Raw genomic sequence first — 8979 nt, 5'->3', positions numbered from 1 at the left:
TAAAAAATATTTAACAAATAAAATAACATCATATTCAGATTCTACATATTTTTCTAATCAATTTTCATATATAACATGTTAAAATCGGAGTTACGGTTTAAAAGATATGGATAATTTAGAAAAAACATGTGTTTGACTTGTATATGATCGGCGGGTGAATTATCTAATACGTCAGGGGGTTTCCGTAAAAACGTAAAATAACGGTTCGGTTATGATTTAAGTGTGTACTGCGGGTTAATTCATAGAAAATGCAGGGGGTTTTCTGCAAAAGTGCATGACGGACCGCCGAAACCCAATTTGCTTTATTATTATATATATATATATATATATACTAGGAAAAGGGCCCGTGCGTTGCAACGGGAAAAAATATTTCATAATATTCAATGGTCATGACCACATTTTGCTGCATCACCAAGGTACGCTATCACTCTTGATCTCATGAAATCATGAAAAAATCGTGAACATATTTTTAATTGTGAACAGTTTTTAAATTAATGTACACTTTTACAATTTTTCAAGTATTTATTAAAATTAAGAAATTTCTTAAATTCATGAACATTCTATACGATTTGCAAACTTTTTTTTAATTGTGAACATTTTTCTGAAACCATTTTCTTGAATCAGTGAACATTTCTAGAATCCATGGACATTTTTATGGAAATTAACGAACATATTTGAAATGCGTAATAATTTTTGAACTTGTGAACATTTTATGAATGAGTAAACTATTTTGTAAGTCACGAACAGTCTTTGAATTTTTAGGATATTTTTCCATTCTTGAACATTTTTTGAATTGGCAAAATTTTGTTCAATTTCATTAAAAAAATACACTAACTTTTTAAAAATCATGAATTTTTTATTTCGCGCGCATTTGTTTTCAATATTTCAAATATTTTTTGATTTTTTTACAAAAACGCAAACATTTTTTGAAATCCACAATTTTTTAATTTATTAAACATTTTATTTCAAATTTCTCATTATTTTAAATTTTTGAAACTTTGTTGAAGTCCACTTTTCCTCTTTGCCACCATCAACGTTATTACTTTGTCCATCTATACACGTCTAACGTGAGGCGTTGAGCTTGGTCATCACACCATAGCACCTCATTTTCACAAGCCCCTCCATGCATCGACTTGTAATCACGGGGCCTTGTAATGATGGTGGGTGCCACTCATGTCTCATCCACACTCGTTGGATGCAGCATCCCCGCGAACGACGATTGCTTTCCGCTGATAATTACAGGGAAAGGGTGCATCTTTACGGGCGTCGGCACCACGCGCGCAAGCTGGACACTCGCTTACATCGCAAAAAGTATTTATGTCTAGGGCGAGGGCAGCGGCCATCACACGAGGAGATTCATGGCGCCAGTGACAATATCCAACGCTAATGAGTTTGGGGAACACCAATGGTTCCCGGTTAGCATCTAGCACTGAGGCAGTGGCCCCGTTGGTATGGCGGATGCTTCAGTGTGTCTCGCACCGTTGTGGAGCGACATGGAGTAAAGGCAGCCCCCCTCCTATGGTCGTGGCGATGGTCTAAGGTGGAGAGTCATCTCACCAATCTGCCAGGCACAAACTGATAGTTGCCATGAATAACGAAAAGTAAAATAAATATGAACAATACTCGAGTTACAGTTGAAGAAATCATATGAACTGTGGCCCACTAAAAATAATTGCCTACCACAGAAGGGCAGTGACCTCCTTAGATAAAGTTAAGTTATTTCAAAGTCGTCAATCAATAGTAATCTGCTTTTGGAGTGTTAATCTGAAGTTTATGTGTTGTTCTCAACTTCTTCATGCTTCCTTTCTAAAAATATCAATTACAATTTTCCTTGGAAAAATAATGAAAACACTTTTTGTTATACACCAATTCTTGATTTAAAAGTAAGAAAAAAATTTGCAGTTTCAGAAGTACATAGAAAGGAGGCCAACTACATGCACTGGAAAAGATTTTTTTAGTCTGCATGGCAACAATACTATCCTTGACAGTATCAACACTTCAACAGGATGAGTTTCTTGTACAATATAGGCTGGATATGGTAGCCATGACCCCTGCTTTAACTGTCTGCCTAGAGCAAAAGTCCCAACCTGCATCAAGCGTAATCAGTTGAGGATGGGATGCTTGATGTCCTTGAATTTGGAAAGAGGATTTCAGCGACAACTATACAAAGAGTTTAGCTAACGGGGTGTGAAGACTGAAGACCACTCCGAAGCTCTAATTTTTATAGCCATCAGCCTCCGCTCTTTTGACATGCAAATTCTGTATATGTTCAAGTTGGAGGCTGCAATTTGAAGCCATGCACTGAAAGTGTAGCATTCTGAGAATGTGTTATATCAGTCATGATCATTTTTGGCTAGATCTAAATATCAGATAATGGCTCATTCAAAATTACAGTTCAGAAGAACATTCCAGGTTATGTAGAAAATTACTATTTGCTAGATACTCTGTGGCATTGGTAAAACATAACTACACATGTGACAATTCTAGTCCTCTATGTCAACAACTGGAGCTAGGCACTTACGCAACTGACGTAATCTTGGAGCAGTCTATGATTCCGATCAAAGTATTTGCTATGGATGCACATATGATGAAAGTATGTTAAGAATTTGCAGACAGTAAGGCCTACAAACTAAACTGAAACAAAATGTTAATCCACTCCACATTGAAACTGATTCCTACATGAGGAACGTCACACAAAGCAAATTCAAATCCAAAAAATACTAACATCAAGCGACAACAACACAGAGGGCTACCTCATCGCCGTCGAGATGTGCACGAAATGGTTTGCAGGTGATCCGTCCAGATAACTGCAATACTGATGTTAAAGCAAAGAAAAAGGTGTAATCCAATCCAATTAATGTCAAATAAACTACTCATGCTAGAGTTCCTGTAACAACGAATTATCCTTGTCATTGTCCAGTATTTCATCATCAGCAGCGACTATGTGCACCATAATGCCAGGACCAATAAATGCATCTTCTAAAATCAGCTATCGTAGACCTTCCACGGGTATCCGTTAGAATCTCAGGAATGCATCGTACACTCTTGTATTACAGAGCTCCATCATGTGGTCAGATGTATGCTGCTGATGAAAACAGCCTACTAGTTTTGAAGTGCTGTAGTAGCATTCCTCAAAAAGGTCAAACCCAATTAGCAGATACTTCTATGCAACCCAGTTTGATGTTACCAAAATGATCAAAATAATTCAAGACATGTGAACTAAACCAAGGATGGTGCTTATCAATACCTGAACCCATAAAACTAACCACTTGTCATAGACGGGTGCAACTTGAGGCCAATGTTGGAATCAGCTCACGTGGTCTAGCAAAGGAAGATGTGATATAAACAATGGCAGACAGCTCATTCGAAATTTTAAATACAATGGCACAGTACTGAATCCCCAACAATCATATATTTTGGCAATTTAAATCCTTGAATCTGCAACAAATCCAGAAATGAAATAATTGTATAGAGAAGAAAATTTGGAAGACATTGAGAATGCAATCTCTGTCTGATGCATCTTCATGGGCGCAAATAATAGTTTAACCTATCCAGAAAGTGAAATGATAACCTTAAGAATATGCTCTCCTGAATCAGATTGGGATTGGACCGGAGAAGCTCACCTTGGCCTCTTCACATCAGTCGATGCTTGATGCTCCCCAAGCCGAGCCATGGTCTTGATTGCCGCATCCAAACCTGCTGCAGCACGCAGCACACTCCTATATTTCGGCAAGCCCAAATTCACCTGCATTATTAGATCTGCAAAAAAAATCATTACCAGGATTGAAGAACAAATACACAAGGTTTCACACTTTTGCTAGGACTAAGCTACATAGTACATACTGAGACATAAGCCATGTACCGAAATAATTACTCTGTACCCAAAACCAAATAATTATCTAACCCAAAATAGCTCTTTCATGTATCACATGTTTAGATTCAAATACTGCGGCTGTCGACACCTCTACAACAATACTATGTTATCCTCCATTAATCATTCATATGATCCTTAGATCATCGATCCACCAGTACTGTACTACATGAGTCAGGAAAGAAATCTTCCCTTTTCACAACAAAGATAGCACACTACCCACTTCCTTATTTGTACAATGTACTGTGTGTAATAGTACAAAGCCTATACCCCTTCACTAATCACTCACACTCTCCCACTCATTTTGTGTATATTGTCCTCATTCTCTCTTCTCTACACCATTCCCTTGACTGATACATAGCAGCACTAACTGAATTTTGTCGCTGGATCACACAATGTATCACACATTCAAACTGTCCATGTAAGATTTGGCACACAAGATCATCAACAAGAGTCTCCCTCAATTGCATATACATGCACAAAAAAGAAGTGGAATTCAGAAATTAATCAAGTAGATGTTGTACCTGAACCTCCTGTAGGATTTGGGGGAGGTTGTCAGCTAGCCAGGCGTCCAAGTCCTCATGTGACGACGACGCATCAACGGAGAACAGGATCTCGGCGGGCGCCATGGTGGAGGTCATGGCGGGTTGGGCGGCGCCAGATCGGGTAGAGGAGGTGGAGGGCGCACAGATCCGGGAGGGAGGTGCCGGATCTGTCCAGTGGAGGTCCCGTGGCGGCGTTTGAACCTCCAAGGTGAGCTCGAGGACTGGGCATTGGCGCTGAGCTCCTGGAGAGAAGGAGAGAAAAGGAGATGAGAGAGAGAGAGAGAGCGAGAGAGAGAAGGCAGGGGAGCGGCGGCATGACCTGGGAGTCGCCGGATGATTCGCGAGGAAGGCCGGGGAGGAGGCGCACGGGAGAAGGAGCTCGGGGTGGTGGTGGCGGCGTACGGGAGCGGCGGCACTCGGGCTGGGCGGGCCGGATCTGGGTCAAAACGTTTTTCCACTTTAAAAAGGACAGCGGGTTGAATATCGAAAACTGTAGGGACTTTTTCGTAAAATTGGCGACGACGTACGACCAGAAACCCACGGTGCTTTATTATTACTAGCAAAAGGCCCGTGCGTTGCAACGGAAGAAATAGTCCACAAGACCATGTAATTTGTGAACACATGGCACAATATTCTATCAACTAAGATGAAATTAAAAGATAAAATGAGCAAAGCTAGAGGATTAATATACATCTCCAGTGACGAGAATAATTGTGCAAAGCAAAAAGGAGAGCAAGGTATCAACAGACTTAGCTTGATACCACATCAATTAACACGTCTGAAATTTGATCCTCAAACGGACCAATCTTGAAATTTTTTTGTTGTTGAATAAATATGAATCGAAGGAATCAAACATATAAAATAATTCTAAGCAATTAAGAATCTACAATTGACACATAATCGTGCTGCTAATAGAAGAATGACCATCTTCTTAAACAAATTTCAGAATGAAAGATATTAAATGGGGAACTTCTGGCTTCTGAGATGATGGAACTGGGTCTTCTCATACTGCTCAAGTACATCCTTACCTTCTCATTTAGGACCTGAAAGCTGAAAAGAAGCAAAAAAGAAAGTCAAATCTGTGATCATTGAATTTTTTTACAATGTAAACCAAAAATAAGTCTTCCCACAACTACCTTATCAGAGAACTTATATATATTTGAAGGTGTGTCTAGAAGACAATTAATCAAGTCTAACTGATGGATAGCGTTTTTATCAGAAAAGTGGTTATTTCAGTCAGGAACTGATAAAAATGCATCCTATGCTCCAAATGAAAGGTAAATGCTACATTTCGGAGGAAACGGCATTCCAAACATGTTAAGAAATATGAATATAAGCGAAATTTGGGAAAATATTAAAGATGATTTTACTATTCTTGGAAGCAAGATAAGTTCCTTTGGATGTAGTCGAATTCATTTATTGTCCAACATTATAGTGTTACTAACATGTCTACAATGTTAACTAAAATGCTAACTAAGTGGCAACTATTCTGTACCTTGTAGTTGTGTTTTCTCGAGCTCACTGATGACAAGGGAACAACACATGTGACAGAAGGAGGGGGCAGGGAGTTTAGTACATAATAAGCATTCGAAAACAGTCTTTGATGTAAATACACAAGAGACTGGAATCTACAATGTTTAAAGATGGTAATTTCAAAAGGAGTAAGAGCTCGAAACCAGAAACATATGTAGAAAACAAGAGCTACACAGATTTTCCATGGTCAACCATTGAGAAGTTTAACGCCTGAGAGAACTGCATGCACTACATCTGCAGAAGATCTACATTGATCACGGGAGGCACAACCAACATACTGCTAAATGATAATATGCAGTAAATAAAAGTTAGTAAAATATGATTTTGGTTTCACATCCATCTTCTGTAAAGCAGCGGCTCCTGCCATCAAATGCTGATGGGGAAACTCTGACCTGTGAATGTCCATTACTTTCTTCCTTAATAGCTACACAAAATGTGTAACAGATGAATAGGGGCAGGTTCTATAGCAAGACAAACCAAGAGGAACATCTAGCCTACAATCATGTTAGGAACCGAAGAAATATAGCTACTGAAACATATTATTATTTTCAGTCAACTTACATATATAGGGTGTAGTTTTTCCCCACCCCATCTTTACTAAAATGAAGCCAACGAAAAACATAAATAAGTTCAGGTCTGTGTGAATGAACACACAGCCACACACATCAGGAAGCTACCTACATACAGACCAAAAATACCAGCCGCATTTCGCTAGCTACTAAGCACCGGTACACAGGATTTATCTTATCACTGATCTAAAAATTTATGCTTCCAGTCAGTGATACTGCTCAACAGGGTCTTTGCTCGGCCCGAACCAATAAATGGAGGTGCCAAGCTAAATGGGATATAACAAAAAACAACGTCGTACCTCAGAATCAGTAACCAAAGACCATTGGCTAGATGGAGATGGAGTAGCAGCAATTCCCAGAAATCTACAAATCTGCTGGTTTGATCTGAAGGTATTTTCTAATTTTTGGAAGCAGAAATCACATGAAAAGTCACCTAAAAAGGAGCATCATAGGAACTTATAGCGAAAGCTGAAGAGATGAGAATTCTGGGCAGCAAACATGCCCGTGCATTGCAACAGGAGAAAATAAATAAGAACGGGAAGTATCGCTAGTGATTTCAGCCATCTTAACCATTGAAGAAACTTTTATAAATTGAGATAATTCTGATTGAATCCATGTGAACCCAAAATAAAACTATCCTTATTATGGATCAGAGCAGCAGGACATCCATACCTGAGCCCTTGGCGCCTCCCCCCTCTCCCCTGCCCCTATATATAGTGGAGGGGAGGGAGGGCATCCATACCTGAGCCCTTGGCGCCTCCCTCCCTCCCGTGACACGTCCTCCTCTCCCGTAGGTGCTTGGCGAAGCCCTGCAGGATTGCCACGCTCCTCCATCACCACCACGCCGTTGTGCTGCTGCTGGATGGAGTCTTCCTCAACCTCTCCCTCTCTCCTTGCTGGATCAAGGCGTGGGAGACATCGTCGAGCTGTACGTGTGTTGAACGCGGAGGTGCCGTCCGTTCGGCACTAGGATCATCGGTGATCTGAATCACGACGAGTACGACTCCATCAACCCCGTTCACTTGAACGCTTCCGCTTAGCGATCTACAAGGGTATGTAGATGCACTCTCCTTCCCCTCGTTGCTAGTCTCTCCATAGATAGATCTTGGTGACACGTAGGAAAATTTTGAATTTCTGCTACGTTCCCCAACACGTAGCACCTACCGGCCAGACATGACTTGACATCTCCACCGAAGCTGCGTGCAAGACGAAGCCGCTCCACCTCCTGCCTCTATCTTCCAGTGCCACTCCACATACGATGCTCCCAAGAGAGAAACGACACTGCAGTACCGCCATCATCCGATCTGGAAGACCAGATCCTAGGGTTTCCCCCGGAGCAGCCCGAGTGGGTCGATAGAAGTTACACGACGATGCCTTCATCAAGGTAATGATGCAGAACACCGCCATTGCCTGCCATTGGCTTGGTTTTCACTGGCAAATCTGTCTTCCCGACTCACATCCAAGACTAGATGACGGATCTTGAGATCTGACCATCCAGCCTCAGGCCGACCACCTCCGACGGAGGAGATGGCCACCACCGCCGGTTGCACCGCCCAGATCAGATCTGGCCAGAGGTGCCACCGAACACTCCACCAGGCCCTCCACACCGCCGCCGCCAATCCGACGCCCTATGGCGCGCCGCAGCCGACCGCAGCCACTGCCCTTCCTGGTACAGTGTCGTGCCGCACATGCAGCTGCAGCCGCCGAGGCTGTGCCGCAGTCATCACCACCGCGCCACATAGATTGGATCGGCCGCGCCACCACGGGTTTAGGGGCTTCGCCACCACGGGTTTAGGGGCCTCGCCACCACAAGCTAAACCATTATAGGTTCACACTAGCTAATAGTTTAGCTTGCATGTCTCGTCCTAGCATACACCGTTATTGTAGAAAGTTGGCAAACAAACGTACGGAACGGGCTAGACCTGCCTGAAGGATCATGGCCAAACACATAAAATTTCATCATCTAAGCTCTCTCTGTAAAACATTTATGCCTGCATGTGTGTGTGTGTGTGGGGGGGGGGGGCACAACCTCCCAACCATCCACGAAGCTCAGCCATCCTAGTGAGAGACATGTAACTGACTCGTCACACACTCAAAAGCCTCGACAAAAAAAATACGAAAAAGTTGTGATCCCATTGAAAAGGAGATGTTGTTGCAGTTGCAGAAAGCCTAGCGGGAGACATACAACTATAGTTCGAGAACAACTCATGCATTTTGCAAGCCTCTTGGAAGGCACAAAACTACCGCACCCCCTCCCCCATCCCGCCCAACGAGAACACCACTAAAAAGATGAGGTCACATAGAAAGACATGTTGTTGCGATTGAGAAAAAACACTTGCAGTTGCATGCCTGGCGGAAGACATGCAATTGCCACTGAACACACCCCCTAGGCTTGGCAAAAAACAACTTTAAAAGTTATAGGTCCATTTAAAGACATGCAATTGCCTTTGACAATAACACA

At 42.0% G+C, this 8979-nt stretch overlaps 1 long non-coding RNA gene across 1 annotated transcript; it reads right to left on the bottom strand.

Moving 5' to 3' along the window:
• Positions 1-5253: 5253 nt before the first annotated feature.
• LOC123066997 (uncharacterized) lies at positions 5254-7018 on the bottom strand. Its single transcript, XR_006431491.1, has 3 exons — positions 6818-7018; positions 5912-5937; positions 5254-5466 (listed from the first exon to the last, which is right to left on the bottom strand). It is a non-coding gene; the product is annotated as an uncharacterized lncRNA (long non-coding RNA).
• Positions 7019-8979: the final 1961 nt, after the last annotated feature.

This window comes from Triticum aestivum, chromosome 3B (genome assembly GCF_018294505.1).
Source record: "Triticum aestivum cultivar Chinese Spring chromosome 3B, IWGSC CS RefSeq v2.1, whole genome shotgun sequence".
Taxonomy (NCBI): Eukaryota; Viridiplantae; Streptophyta; class Magnoliopsida; order Poales; family Poaceae; genus Triticum; species Triticum aestivum.
This window is presented reverse-complemented; position numbering and strand designations above follow the sequence as displayed.